Genomic DNA, 17,550 nt, shown 5'->3' on the forward strand with positions numbered 1-17,550 from the left:
TATTTTTGGGTGTCATCCTCACCCCAATTTTACCTTCATCTTGGAGGGTTTTTGGGTAACAAATATTATGTTATGTGTTTTACTTTAATACATGTGATTGATTAAGCTTAGATGTTACAAAAAATTTATATTACTAGTTTTATGTGCACAAGTTATTGATAGATGTGGATGAGTTTGTGAAAAGTAAAAAGTGTTCTATATTTTGATTCACCCCCACCCTCTCAGTATCTGGTTTAACTTGTTTATTCCTCCATCAATCAAAACTATATAATGTCTAGTTCACATCATCAGATTCATCATTCTTAGATAACTTACGTCCTCTAGACATAGGTTTTCTTACTAGTCTTGATCCTTCCATTCCAAAATTATTTATATCTCCTTGATGTATTTGGACTAAGTAATGAAAATACCAAACTTCATTTGATATACTTGTAATCCAACAAAGAATTTGATTTCACCAAACATAAACATCACAAATTTTTTCTTTATTTCATCAGCAAATGATTTGCACAGTGCTTCTTTTCCTCCAAATATAAAGTTATCAACAAATAGAATGATTGTTATAGCTTTGAATATCAATAGGTCCACATAGTTCAGTATGAAGAAATTCCAAAATATCACTAGAAATGTATGTTTTTCTCTTGAAACTAGACATGATTATCTTTCCCAATTGACATTGTTTACACATAGCATTGTCAGGTTTCTTTAGTTTAGGAAACCCTCTTGCTTTCTTCATTTTACTGATATTTATCAAATTTTTAAAACTTACATGACATAACCTCTTGTGGCATAACCAAACATCTTATTGTTGTGCAAACAAATATGTCTCATTAGATAAATCTAGATAGAACAAGTTACCTCTTGTCTGATCACCACTTCCAATTAGCATACCATCAACATCATATATCTTGGCATTCTTGAGATGGAATTCAAATATGTATCCTAATTTTTTCAACTATGAAACACTCAACAGATTATAGTTAAGTCCTTCAGCCCAGTAAACATTGTCACATTTGATCTTGTCAATCAGTTGAATAGTACCTTTACCTTGTAAAACACATGGAATATCAGTACCAAATTTAAAACATCCATCCTTTCATGGACCAATATCCTCAAATTTATCTCTATCACTAGTCATATGATTAGAGCAACCACTATCAATTATCCATCTATTACTCTTGTTCACATATGAGATTAATGCAATTTTCTCATCTTCATCAAAATATTCTTTCATAGAAACATAGACAACTTCATCATCATTACTTTTAGATTCAATGTCAGTTTCTTCTTCAATAATATAAAAATATTTCTTATCTTTGTCATCCTTTTTTTTCTTGTAGTCCAAGTCATCTATTCTTCCTTTGCACTTGCTTTCCTTTCTCTCATCCTTGCCTTCTTTTTCAAGACACCTAGTAGCAATATGACCAACCTTGTTGCATATTAAACAAATATAGGTAATTTACTTTTGTATTTACTTCTTCCTCTTCCAAATATTTTTTCAGTAAGTGATTCAGGTTGATCAAGCTTATTGTTAGAAATGTCACTGTCACTCTTCACATGTTTGTCTTTCCTTTGGCTAAGAGCTAGTTGTGACTTAAAATTGGATTCAATAGTAGCAGATGTATAGTTATCAAAGTTAGACATCTCAAAAGTAGTAAGTCTACCAATTACACATTCAAAAGTCAAAGTGTTACCTAGAGTACATCTCATTTCTTGAATTGCAGAAACTCTCATGGCATATATGGGGAGTAGGGTCCTCAATACCTTTCTTATCATTGTTTCTTCAATTTTTCTATTTGTACCTCAACTAGCATTAACAACTTCCTTGATTCTTGTGTATTATTGTACAATATTCTCACCTTCCATCATTCTCATTCATGATGTAGGCAAAAGATGAATAACTAGGGCCAAAGGCTCACCTAGCTATCCAAACCACCCTACAAGAGTTAACACAATAGAAGCAAATACAAGGAACAAAAACCAAAGTAGGAAGAAGAGAGAAATATTTTTATTGATTCATCAAAACATCTTCATACATGCCCATCTGTAAGGCCTTCTGGGTTACGGCCAATTACAAATACATTCATTCAAGGATCCAACTGCAAATTTGCACTTTTAGTTTTGTTCTCTATTCTCTTCCCAAAAATTTTCCTAACTCTAAGCCTAAACACTTTATATATACTTGCCAAAATGGCTTATAGATTATTCTAGAACATTACATAAGAGGAAGGCCGACCCAACAATGGTTTGGACACATCCCAAGAAAAGATCTTAACATAAATGTCATAATCAAAATAAATCTCATAAGTTGGCTCACAGAAATCACATCCAAATGCTAACACTCAACATTCATTGGGTAACTTGACACATGAAGAGTCACTCGGCATACATTGGGTAACTTGGCACATGAAGGAATTGCTACAATAACTTGGAAAATGAAGGAATTTCTAGGCACATGAAGGAATTGCTACAATAACTTGGCACATGAAAGAGTTGCTAGGCACATGAAGGAATTGATACAGTAACTAGGCACATGAAGGAATTGCTATAGTAACTCAGCACATGAAGGAGTTGCTAGGCACATGAAAGAATTTCTATAGTAACTAGGCACATGAAGTAATTGCTAAGTACATGAAGGATTCACTAGGCACCAACTTGCAGAATAAATGAAAAATGAACAAGATAATAAGGCAACCTAGGATGCTCCTGCATCATTTCATCAATTTTACCTCTTAGGCTCTCTAATTTGGCTCTCAAGACATTGTAATCACCTTCATATATAGTCTTTAGTTTGTCTCACATTTTCTTTGCACTGTCACATTCTTGTATATCATCAAACTCAATATAACTTAGAGATGAGGCATTATTCAACATTGATTGATTGTGTTCTTTATTTTGCTTCATTTATTAAGTTGTTAGACAAGTAGTTGTTACTTTTACATACTCGTTGTCTACATAATTGATAGCAACATCACTGATACTAGATACATGTAGCCTCATGAAATTTTTCATGTAGGATTGTTCAGTTTTGGTACCTCTCTTTTATGAGCCATGATCTTTAGCTTCAAGTACCTTCAAACATCTTTTTATAAGAACTTAGCTCTAATACCAATTTTTAGAAATATTTAGAATAACTAAGATGGGGAGTGAATTAGTTTCTCAAGGTCCATAAGTACCATTTGAATAATTAAACATAAAAACATTCACTATTATGCTTATCTTATTGTTGCTCAATCTCTACTATACTGATAAAAAAATTACTATCCTAAACATAACATAATTTGCTAAATGTAAACATGTAAATTTAAATCACCATAAAACATTCAACACAAGTTTGACACTAGGATTTTATGTGAAAATCCAAATTGGGAAAAACCACCAACAACATGTCACCACTTTTTCACTCTTTCAAAGTGAGCTATGTTAGGAGCCAACCATGTTAAAGGTTACAATACACACTCTTAAATATGACCTAGTTAGAGGATTTAATCACCTAGTTAGGAGTGGCCTTGTCAAAGGACTTTGATCATTCCATTTAGAATGTCACCTTGCTAAAGGGATAACATAGATTGTTAAGTCCTTCAAATTTCTATTATGTCAACCTTTGATTAAAAGGGTTTTAATACAAATTTTTTACAATGATTAGAAAGAAAACAATCGGGTTTTGATCTATATGATTACAACTCACTTTTGGAAAATTAGATCATTTTTCAATTCATGTGTTGATTTGCTAATAAGTCCCCTTTTCAACTCTGTCTCTTAACTCACTCAACAACTCTTTAAGAAGTCATCCCTTGTCACATCAAAACTTAATCTTTCTACTTAGATTCACTTATCAACTTCAGTAGTATTTGCACAAAAAATTCCTTTTTGCTTCACTCTCACTCTTACACGCTTTTATTCACCCTTGTGCATCTATGTTCCACCTTTCTATGTGCACATACTCTTAAAGTTCAGCTCTATACCTCCTTAAATTGGTAATTCTTTCTTTGTCATCTTCCATGATTGACATAGATCTTAGGGTTTAAAATCTAGTTCATCAAGTTCATTGTATTTGTTCATCTTCATTCTTTTCTAGAAAATTCTCATCCATTGAATTTGATCATAGGTATTATACCTAATCCTCTCCTTGAATTTGGTGATCCAACTCATCAATCTTGTCTTCAATATAGTTTCCATATCCTAAGAAATCAACTAAGTTGGCTGGAAATCATGATTCTTAAACACATTCAAAATAGTATCACTCAATAATCACAAAGTTCTAACACTTAGTCATCACTTAATCACTCAGCCATTGTAGAACTTCTAGATTAGCATCAACTAACTTGCTTGGTTGATACTAATGCTTAGTTAATACTAGATTTTATCGACACTTATTGTGTCTCAGTTGACACTAGTATCACTTGGTATTCCTTAGTCTTTTACTCAATTGCTCAGCTAAGCTTTACATTCATAATATAAATAATCACTTTGTTGTGTCAAAGTCTAACTAATCAAATTTCCATTGTAGATTCCTTTCCATAACTCAACCTTTCCTCTAGGTGTTATTGTTATTAGCAATCTCTCAAATCCTCTTCATCAATCAAATAGATATAACATTAAGATCATATAGAAATATGTCTCATCAATAGATTTGACATCAATGACAAAATAAAATAAATTTCAGTATTAAGTTTCCAACATAAATAGCTTATTTTGGATCTATTTCTAGAGTTATACTTGTATGCTTTACTAGTGATTGATGTATTTTTCTTTTGTTTCTTGTTAGAAACCTTAAAGTTATATCTTGTTTTGCATATTTTATATTTTGAAGCTCTTTGCATAGGTCAAGGGTTATATGAAATATTTTTGAAGATATTAATTGTGATTCATTCCTTTTAATATTTAGGTTTTTCAAAAATTTTCCTCCAAAATATTTATGTGCAAATTACATAATCAAAAATTGTATATGTTTAGAATGTTGCAAGTCAAATTGTACTTGGAAATATATTTGTTACAATCATATTAATTGGTGTATCACCTTACTATTTTTCATTTCAAATCTTCTCCATTATAAGTTCTTTCTTCATCACTTTTCCATCCAAGTTTTAAAGTTCTCATTATGGTGAAATCATCAAGTCAATCATAAAAAGGTTGACCTAGAACCTAGAGGTTCAATCAGTGACATGGGATACCCACGACCTCTGATTGATTCCATGTTGCTTCAAATTTGATAAAGTATTAGTATCTTGGCATTAGGGTGCAAATTTTGGAGTTAATAGGTAATAGACATATTTTCCTTACAATTTTTTTCTGATTATCTCACAATATTCTAAACTAGATGTTGAAGCGACTAAAAAATGTGATGGTTCTAATGTGTCCCATGCATCACTTATTCAAAGAAAGAAAATGAGGATTTAGAAAAAAATTATAGTTACCTAGTTGATCCAATCATTTATTTGATTAAATTAATCTATTTTTTGGTAGTTTCTTCATCAACTAGGCCTAATTAGGCCTATTAGTCCTCTAAACAATTGACTATACATTTACATAGACATAACACAATCATGTTATGTCTAGTAAAGTCATACTATACATAATGTGATTGCATTATGTATAGTATGTCATTTTAGTCATACGAAGCATAACACAATTGTGTTTTGTTAACAAAAAAGTGTGATTGCATTTAGGCTTGGTAATAGGCCTATTTAACTACGCAAAGGCTTGGGTTGATGTTTTCCCTCCATTTTTCATTCTTTTAGATGTTTTTTCATCTTCTAAGATCAACTCTCATCTTTGACTTCATCGAGTTTGCTAATGGTGAAGTGGGTCTCTCTAAAATTACCACCATAATCTCATACATTTTCTTACCTTTTTAACCATAATTTTTTTTTTGATTTTTGGACAACATTAGTATTGTAAAGTTGATTTATCTATATTAGTGTCTTGACAGTCCTCTCAGACATATGTCTACTAGTTTTTGTAATAACTTTTGATCTACTTAACCAAATGGAAATAAATTAAATATTATTTTTCTACACTTGATTATATACACTTTTTATGAAAAAGTGTTGATTTTAGATTATTTCATGCAAGTTATGCATAGTGCACAAAGAGGTATCAAAATTTCAGGATGGGGTTACTTCAAAAATATCATAGAAAAAAATTAATTGTCAGAATATTATGAAAAAAACATAACTTCTATATCTCACTCTTACCTACCATCCTACCAAAATGTTTTTCAAAATACTAAATATAACTATTTTTTTTTTGAGCTCACAGAAATAACTATAGTATATTTTTTTGCAAAAAAACAAGAATGGTTTTTTGTGCTCATAAGGTTTGACCTTCTTAATCTTATCCATTTTTAAAAAAACCTTAGTAGTTTAGAAACTAGATTTAGAGTAGTACATTTTTTGTGTTTTAAACATTTTCTTATTTTGAGTGCATGACCCTCAAATTGGTCTTCAAAGATCAGGTCTACCTAATTTCAGAAAGAAAAAAAAGTCCACTTATACCCCCTTTTTGTACACCATCTTGGTGTACATACCCTTTTACCTTAAAAAATCATTGCTTCCATTTTTCATAAAAATTAAATAGTATGACCTTGGAAATATATAATCCTATATTTCAAAAAATGTAAATGTTTGATTTAGGTTTATGATTTCTATTATCAATATAACTACTAGAAAGGAGGAAATATTTCAGTTCTTCAATTATTGTGGTGGGTTCTATAATTTTTAGTTTTTGCATGACTTTTGAAGGTGTTATTTTCATTTGTTGGATGTATTTTAAGGAAAGTAGAAAAGTGATTTGTCTAATATGATTCTAATTTGTAAATGCAACATATATTTTTTGTTAAGCTAGAGCATATGTGGTCAATAAGTAGACAATAAATGTTATGTATAATTGAGAAGAAATTTGAGACTTTGGTTGTATATTTGTTAATGGCTTTTTTTAGACTTGATTGTTGTTTGCATATCAATATTGACATCTCCTAGGATATACAAGATGAGGTTGGGTCATAAGCTATTGAACACACTATCTAAAACTCTTGTTATCTCCTCTACTTGAGTATTTGATCATGCATGAATATTACTAACATTTATTACATTATTCAATATTATTATTTTCAATGTCTTTTTCTCTACACTTTTTGAAATATGGTGTTGAGTTTGGTAAGAATTTGTTATTTTCCTTGTTAAAATCATTATACCATGGATTCCATGAATTGAGAAGATGTTGTATTTTTAAGTGAAAGTAATAGATTGTGTATGTTTTGTATGAATTTCTTACAGATATAAAATATTGGAAGATATGATATTAATATAATTAAATAGGTTATATATACATGTTGGAAAGAACCAAGTGTTCAATTTACATATGAGAGTGTGTAGTAGGACATGTGAGGAAATTTTGTGATCATCAATTTTCCATTGTGCATCTCTCTATCCAATCCATTTCATTTCATGATTTATATTTTCCTTAACTTTAAAAGAAATATCCACGACAAGTTTAACCTAGTATAGCATTTCAATTATTTTCATACACTAAAGTGTTTTATATGTTATGCAATATTGTTTTACTTCAATTGGATCAAACAAAAGTTCTTCCATTGTCAGTCCTTATAATCAGTGGGTAGTGTGTACATACACTAATTGTACTAGAATTTTTTTCTTATGACTTTTTTTTTTTTTTTTTGAAATTTTGTGTATGGGTATTGTAATGCATGACATGGGTATCCAATCTTTTCCACTATATTATGTGTAGTATGTAACATATTTTGTTTTCTATTGTTTTCCTATATTTTCATCTTTGAATTTGACCCACATATTGTCATTCTCTTAATTTTTGGTATATGATTTGAAGATACCATTAGAGTCATTGACTAGACCATCTTGGGTATTGTAGTTACCTAAATATATTTCTATGAGCATACCTTTACTTGTATCTCAAAAGGAATAGTTTGTGTGTGAGTATATAGTTGTATGGACTAGTAGTTATCTTGATATTCATCAATAGATTTTGATGCAATAGTTTGGCTAGGCAGGGTTTTTTGCATCTTGTTATTATGTGCATCTACACCATCCTTCCAAAAATAGAGGAATGGGAGCATAGGATCAGATGGTATTAGTTGTATGCAATGTTCATTAAGATGTTGTATTTCATCAAATGTGTGTATGCCTTTATGAATTTTATTTAGAATGAGAATAAATTTCTCATCTCTTTTTCATATTGTTTCTTTCAAAGAGTAACACATTTTTTTGTCCTTCTAAAAATTATATGGAAATAGTTCTTTACCAAATGGTCTACTTTCAATTATATTGGAATCTAGGACAAGGAGGACTTCATAAAGGTTAACATAGAAAGTGGTGTCCAAACTTCCAAAAAAAGTAGTTGGTTTTTGAATAATATCACACAAAGGCATGTCTACATATCACAAGAAATAAGATCCTACCAAGGAAATCTCATCAATTAAAATGACTTGTAATTGGATATAATGCTTAGACATCTTATCTAGTGTATCACTTCTCAATGGGATGAATCCTTATTTATTAAATAGTATATGGAACATTGAATGTATTATAATTTCACCAATGTTATATGTCACTTTTTTATATATGCAATGATTAATCCCTTTGGTCTTTCATAGTCATTGTCTACATCTTTGTTGTATACATTTATAATTTCTTGGTAAATAGCCTTTTCTATAATAAAAAATCCTCGTGCCCACTTCATCTATCAAGAAGAGGTGTATTGGAGTGGTTGCATTTTTTTTCCTCATGATGATGTCTTTAAATGTTATTTGTTGTTCTTTGTTTAATGTGTGGTGTAGTTTTTAACATTCAGTAATTACCATAATTTTTGGGCATCTTCCTATTTCAATATACTATAGGGTGCATTTCCTTATTTATCATATTCATTTTTTGGGAAGTCTTTTGGTATGTCATACCATTCTACACATGTATGTATAGTGGCTTGTACATTTATGACATTTTTTAGTACAGTCTCTCAAGTAGTTCATTTTCTTCTTTGTCAATGTCTCCCTATGTAGTACTAGCATTTTAACAAAATTTGTTGTGATTTTTTTAGGATTATCTCCTCATGGTTCATATATGGTAATTATCATGAACTAAAATTTTCTAAAAGTATGAACACAATTACAGTAAATGGAACAAATAGAAAAAATTATTCTCTAAAGTAGTTATCTAGATCAGTACGCACATTGTAATTCATAAAATGCATTATTGTTTGTTTTTTTTTCTTTAAGGTGACATCCTCTTTTGTGAAATGTTGAAATGAATTTGACTAGGAATATGCGGTACATATTTTTTGGATGATCCACATAATACTGTATCATTTTCTATTACATTTTCTAAGTGATTTGGTTCATTGTTCAAGTCTCTCACATATTTCAATACAAATATATGATCATGTTATCCCCTTGTATCAAAGAATATACCTTTTCTAGAACTTTGATTAATGAAGTGATGAGAATAAATGTGTTTCTTATTGTGCAAACACTTTTTGTAAGTTAAGTAAGGAATTGCCCAACTTGTTTATCATTTGAAGTGCATCTATATTATTCCATTGAAAGTTATCACATATTCGTTTAAATCACATGTCATTGATTTTCCAAAATTTTCCATGTATGAACTACAATACATTGTTGTATCATATACATTAAGTAAAAATTATGCATTTGTATTTGTACTCCATAGAAATGGCATTTTTCATGCAAAACTACTATTTTGTATTTCATAAGGTTTACTTCTAAGAAATAGAATATGCTCATCTAATTTTGATCTTAGTGAAGTAATGTACTCATACTATGAGAGATACAATTTACTAATAAACATGTCAAATATCCAGGAATTATCATAGCTTACATTTTTATAGTGGAGAAAATATCTATGATTTTTACAATATTTATAGTTTACACTGGGAAAAAGCACAATTAGTTGTCACACTTTTATAAAGGAAAAGGTTAACAACTGTAAAAATGATAAACTTTAATGATCAAAATGTCATATTTATATTAGGAATTTCAAGATGATGTAAATTGATGAAATGTATTAAATAGTATGAAGATTATGAATATAATTATTTTTTAATTGAATAAGAATTGACATATTTTAAAAAAATTTAAATTTGATTTTTTGATTGCTGAAAAATCCTAAGAATCAAGGGTTTTACTTCTCGACACAAAACTATATGCCGAAATATTTTTTTTGGTTTGAATTTAAAATATATGTTAGAAGACATGTATAGCAAGTGCAAGAGAAGAGAAAGATTCATTTTCGATCTCTATTTTTCAATTTATAGCTTTTCAAAATCAAACATTTTGGAAATTGAGATTCATCGTTGAGAGATCTATAAGACTATATTTTTAGTTTTTCATGTTTGTTAATTTTCAATAGGAAAATTGAGTCTTAAATTCCATAATTTTAATAAAACATTTTTCGTTGATGTGGGTGACACATGACAAGCCACATCAGGGGACTCAGCCGAGCACCCCTTGGCTGAGCCAATGTATAGTCAGCCTAGGGCCTACATGATCGTGTGGGTGGTAATAGCTTATATAAATGAGGGATGAAATTTGTCATTTTGAAACAAAATTAATCAAGTACTTCACTTCTACTTATTGTTTGGCTACTTAATTGGTGCTTTGGGAGGAGATAATGGAAAATCAATTTTTCTATTGACGAGTATTGAAGTGATTTATTCAAATATTTCAAATGTAAGAGCAAGGAAAATAAATTGAAAGAGGAATGAGCAAATGAAAGGACATACAAAATGTGTTCAACAAGTTGTTGTAGATGAAGAGGTACATATTAATGTTGAAGATGAAGAAACCTATTAAAGTTGAAGATGAAGAGGTACCTATTAATGTTAAAGAGAATAAAACTCATGATCGAGAAGATGTTGGTGTCAGTAATCAAAATAATTTTCCTAGCATGAAACATTTAATGAAATTGAATGAATATTCTATTTTTAATCAAGTTTCATCTGAAGACATGGTACCTGATAGAACAATCAAATTGTATCTTAGAAAATTGTGGGAAGAATATTTTGAGAATAAATCTTTGATAGGAAAAGAACAATTATTTGTCAGATTGTTTAGAAAAAGAGAAATGAAACTAGTTTTGGAATTATTGGGTGTCAACAATAAGAAAAACTTGGCAGGTCAAGTAAAAGAAATCGTACTTGAAAATGTGCGTGGTGCTTTGAATGTTGTCAAGAGTAAACATTAAGGAGTTGATTTAGCTAATGCATGTAGAACGTTGATGACTATGATTTCTAGCAAGAGATTGACATTTAAAAGACAATTTCAACCAAATTTTGGTTTGTTGTATGTTTTTAGAAGAACTGTTCAAAGCTATATAAGAAGGATAAAAATGTTAGGTGAAAATATTAAAAATAGATGGGTTAGTATTGTAGACTTCCTCCAAAAGATATAATTTTTGAAGATTTAAGAAGACATGTCATTGAATATTGGACTAGTCACTCTTGTGTTTCATATAATAGAAGGCACATTATATAAATAAGAGATGAAGATATCGGTAGAAATATTTCACATCACAAACATTTTGTTGACATAACACAAAGTGAGTTGTTCGATGCATTCAAGCAAGAATTTGTAGATGTGAAAATAGGTCAAAGAAAAGTTGAGATGTTGCACTCTTCCTTTGTATGCATAAATAAGGTTTTTGAAACTTGTTGTTGAAATAATGTTGAGTTTCATCTATATTCACAATCATATAAAAAATTCATGGAAAAAGTTAATAAAGATGTGGTTATCCCTGGAAGTATGATGCAATTTATGAAGTCCATTATATGTAATAAATCAGATGATATAGATGATTTTAGCGTCAAGTATATAAAAGGTTAATGTATTCATTGTGGGCATTTACAAATAAATTCCATTTCAAACTGAGAATATTGTTGTTACAAATCTAGTTGTGTGATGAGATTTGGATACAAGATGTATACAAAACAAAGACTAGATAGGAATTGAAAAATAATATATTGAAGGAGAGTGGATTTCCCTACCTTGAGTTTATGACTAGATTTTATACTATGATTTATCCACATATTCAACATTTTCATGGTACATAGTAGAAACCCACATAGTGTAATGAATCTAAAAATTCTTGCTCACCTGGTTGTATTCTTTCAATTGTATATTTTTCTAAGAACTCTACATTTTACCCTCAATCGTAGCTTCAAGCACAATATTTTCATTCCAACCAAGTTGCCATATTTGTACAAGTGACTTACAAACATGCACAATTTGATTTGGATGGGGTAGAAAGTACTTCAAATAAGTGCATTATCATCAAGGAGGTGCATTTCTATATTAGTTATGATAAGGTACATGATAGGAGCTATGTGGCTGATTGTTTTGGAATATTTTTTGATGATCTTACACAATGTGGGATAAATGCTTCACAACATTGGATTTGGTTTGATAGTTGTGTGCAAGTTACATATGTATTAGATCTCTAGCTTTTTAAAGTTATTTTTTAAAAAATTATATCATTTAAATTTTGAATTTATCTAACAGTTTATATATGTATGTATGTACATATTATATAATCAAATTTTTAAAATTGTATGGCAATTTAAATTTGCAAAAGTGTTTAACTATTTAGCAATACAACATGGTACTATTCACAATGTTAACTTCATTAGGAACCTTTTTGGAAAGGGGACATTGAAAAGGACAACACAATGGAGTAGGAGCATGTGTAAAGCGCACACTCCAAGAATATAAAATCCAAGGTAGAAAGACATTGGTTTTTATTTTTTTAATGTTTCATGTAGCTCATTTCTAATTTTTTGTAGGTAACATGATAGACAATTCAAATAAAATTGTTGAATGGTGTTGATCTCATTTTGCTAGTCGGGACACAAAATCCACAAACGTTATTTGTGGAAGTGAAAGGTAAAATGTTTTAAATTTATTTAGAAAATTAAAAGTAAAATTTCTATTTTTTTAATGAATTTTAACTTTAAATATATGCAATTTTTTTCTTCTCTATTGTTTATAGATGATTTAAGATCATCTTGTTAAGTACATGCTTGACAGACATTGATCAATCTAATCCATATAATTGTCAACCCATTGTTGGAATGAGAAGTATGCATAAGTAATGACTACAACCCAACATAAGCCTCCATTTATTCAAGTAAGAGATAATTCATGTCTTTGCAATGACTATGTGAAAATAGTCCAACAATTCAATGCAAGAATGTTGAAAATAGTAGGGAGAGCTCCTAGAGACATAGGAGATGAGATGAGGGAGTTGATTCCACTCTAGCCTCCCATATTCAAGGGAGATGGAAATGGTGTGGATGTAGAGGCTTGGTTACAAATTTTACAGTGACGTTTTTTATTACATCCTTATGGAAGCAATCTGAAGGCATGACTTGTAGTGAATCTCCTTTGAGACTCAACCTCTACCTAGTGCAACAAGGAGGAGGCTTTAGGTGAGGTGCATGTTGACACACTCACCTAGGATTCTTTTCTAAGTAGATTTAGGGATAGATACCTTTTAGAGAATTTTAGGCAAAGACAACTAGATGCTTTTCATGATCTTTGATAGAGAGATCTTATAATAGTGCAGTATGAGTCTAGGTTTCTTAAGCTCCTTCCCTATGTTGAGCACATAAAGGATGAGAAATTGCATATTCATCATTTTATTAAGGGACTTAATGTGCCTCTTAAGGATTCAATTTGCTTATCTTTTATGTCTACCTTCAGAGAGGCAGTTGAGACAACCCTAGTGGTGAGGGATATTAAAAAGAGAGGACATAATCAGTTTTAGAACAAAAATAGCTTGGGTCATTTTTTAGGTCAATAAAGGCCCCCTTGGAAGGGAATAGGAATCAGTTAGGAGGATACTTTAAGGTTCTACAACCACATTAGGACTATAGATAGGGGTCATCATAGATTTATAAGGTCCTAGACAAGATCAAAAGACATAGACCACTTACACATATCCAAATAGGACTCAGTAGTCTAATAGGGGTGATTTCAATGGATCTAGTAGGAATGGAGGTACTTAGTTGACTAGGTCATAGGGTGTTCAGATTTAGGCTAGAGGACCATGTTATACTTGAGGTGGTATGGATCACATTGCTAGAGATTTCCCATAGGGTTCAACATTAGGTTTTCAAAGAGGGGCTACTACTAAGCCCATAGTAAGTGACATGGGAAAATCTCACAGAGTATTTATAGTGATTGATAACAGCCAGGCAGAGCACCAAGCTATGGTCATTAAGGCTACAGGTATGATATGAGGTAATAGAGTTTCTATTTTGTTTAATTATGGAGCTACTGACTCTTTTATATCTCCATTTTTGGTGGAGCATTACGGGCTAGTGGAAGTTAGACAAGGTGTCAATTTGAAGGTAGAGTTAGCCTTAGGTGCTAGAGTGTCATTTGATTCCTCAGTCCATGTTTGTGAGATTCAAATTTGAGGCATGACTACTATAGTTGATCTTTGAATTACCACTTTGAGTACCTATGATGTAGTTCTTGGCATGGATTGGTTATATGCCCATTGTTCCAAGATATATTATCAACAAAAGAGGGTAGAATGTGTAGATAGTCATGGCACTTACATAGTGATTTCTGGAGTAAAGAGACCCATATTTCTTTGTATGATATCTGCTACACAACTTAACTGGTGCATGTGAAAGGATGTTAGCTTTTCTCCATCACTATTAATGATAGAGACAAAGACTTCTCTTGATGATTTTCCTATCTTATAGGATTTTATAGATGTGTTCACTTCTAAGCTTCCTAGTAAGCCACCACCTAGAGAAGTTGATTTTCACATTGATTTTGTGCTAGGAGTTAAGTCTATATCTAGAGCACCATATAGGATGACTTCACAAGAGCTCAATGAGCTCATGATTAAGTTAGAAGGGTTTTTAGAAAAGGGGCATATTCATCCTACTGTGTCACCTTGGATGCTTTAGTCATTTTTATAAAGAATGATGGATCACTTAGGTTATGTATTGATTATCAACATCTCAACAAAGTAACCATTAAGAACCAATATCCAATTCCTAGGATTGATGATCTTTTTTATCAACTTAAGGGTGCTCATATTTTCTCAAAGATAGACCTTAAGTTAGGTTATCATCAATAAAGGATTGTGGAAAGTGATATCCACAAGAATTCTTTTTGCATGAGGTATGGGCACTATGAGTTCACCATGGTAGATTTTGGCCTCATAAATGCTCTAGTTGTATTCACAAGTATGATGAATGGGGTATTTTGTGCATTTTTGGGTAAATTTGTTGTGATGTTCCTTGATGATATCTCAATTTATTTTCATGATGAGAAGGAGAATGAGGATCACTTGAGATAGGTATTGCATCTACCAAGGGAGAATTAGTTGTATGGTAGTTTGAATAAGTGTGACTTGTACAGATCTAAGATTCATTATTTAAGTCATATTATCATAGGTGATGGGATCTCAGTGGACCCATCAAAAATTACAACCATTATTGATTGTCTTGCACCTACTAATGTCATTGAGGTGAGGAGTTTTATGGTAATAGTAGGTTACTATAGACACTTTGTGACAAGATTTTCTAGGTTGGCTCATCCCATCACATCTCTTCAAAGAAAGGGAAAGAAGTTTGAGTGGATAGAGAACTCTAATGGGGCTTTTCAAGAGCTCAAGAGAGCAATTACTAATGTGATTATTCTTTTAGTACCCTATCCATTAGGGAATTTTTTTTTGTGCACAAATGCTTCTTTAGATGGCATAGGAGTAGTCCTTATGTAGGATGGTCAAGTTACAACAAATGAGTCTAGGAAGCTAAAGACTCATGAGCTTAACTATCCCACTCATGACCTAGAGCTCATTGTAGTAGTTCATGCTTTGGTGAGATGGTGATATTTCCTCTTAGTTCACCATTTTGAGCTTCATTTAGACCATCAGAGCTTACAATATATCTTTTCTTAGCCAAAACTTAATGCTAGGAAGAGGCTGTGGATGGAGTTCTTATGTGAGTATGATTTTGATCTTCATTAAATAAATGGGGAGGATAATGTGGTTACAGATTCTTTGAGTAGGAGATGACATGTGATATCATCCATGCCTACTAGTATATATTTGAGAGAGTGTGTCTTATGCCATTTCCCTAAGATAAGTTGTATGTAAAAATTTGTTAGATTGTTCATTCTTAGAGAACCCTAGTAGGGAAGTAAGTGGATTATTCATTGGAGTTCGATGTAATTTTATGACATAGAGGGCACATCTATGTACCTCCTACCAATGATTAGTGTGATTTCATTGTATTAGAGGCTCATCAAGCACCATATGTAACACATCTTAGTGTTAAGAAGTTACATGTAGATTTGAGGAAATTGTATCATTGGTCAGATATTAGATTGTAGATTGCCAATATAGTAGCTAAATGTCTTGAGTACCAAAGAGTGAAGGAAAAGCACAATAATCTAAGAGGACTTCTATAGCCACATGAGATACCTAAGTTGAAGTGGGATATAATTTCTATAGATTTCATTGTTGGTCTTCCTATGTCTTCTTGCCACCATGATGTTATTTTGGTGATAGTTGATATGTTACCCAAGGTTGCCCATTTTTCACCTAGTTATACTACCTTTATAACACTAGTAGTAGCATAGGTTCTCTTCAAAGATGTTGTCAAACTTTATGGCATTCCTCATAAGATCATTTCTAATAGAGACTCGTTATTCACATCTTTATTTTGGAGTGAGCTTTAGACAGTTTTGGGTACCAATCTTAATTTGAGTAGAGAATATTATCCTCGAGGGTTAATCAAGTATTGGAAGATATGTTAAGCATTTTTGTTATGGATCACTAGGTTAAGTGAGAAGAATACCTTCATCTTGTGGAGTTTACCTATAACAATGGGCATCAATCTTCTCTAGGCATGCCACCTTACCAAGCCCTTTATTGTAGATCTTGTAGGACTCCTTTGTGTTGGGATAGGATTGAAGATAGAGTGTCTATTGGACCATAATTGGTAAGGGATATGGAGTAGTAGGTAGACTTGATTATTTAGTATCTTAGAGAAACTCAGGATAGACATAAGAAGCATGAAAATGCAAATTGGATCGAAAGGGAGTACATGGTTGCAAACAAAGTTTTCTTGAGAGTGCATCTGCACAAGAGTTTGATCCATTTTAGAAAGGGTTTTAAGTTGGAACCTTGATTTGTTGGAACATTTGAGATATTGGAGCCAATAGCACCAATTGCCTACCATTTAGCCTTGCCACTTAGCATGTCACACATCCATCATGTGTTTCATGTTTCAATGTTAAGGAAGTATGTTTATGATGAGTCTCACATTATAGATTGGAATGCATTGTTGGTAGAGTCAGATGAGAAACTAGCACTTGAGCCCATTTATATTTCGGGCCAATAGACACTAGCACTTGGAGGCAGAGAATTAGACTAGGTTAGAGTCTAGTGGGAATATTATGATGAGCTCACGACTTCATGGGAGGATATAGCACAAATGAGAGCATAGTACCTGTACCTCTTTGATGAACTTGAAGAG

This window comes from Cupressus sempervirens, chromosome 8 (genome assembly GCF_028749045.1).
Source record: "Cupressus sempervirens isolate cs-2001-9-10 chromosome 8, ASM2874904v1, whole genome shotgun sequence".
Lineage (NCBI taxonomy): Eukaryota > Viridiplantae > Streptophyta > Pinopsida > Cupressales > Cupressaceae > Cupressus > Cupressus sempervirens.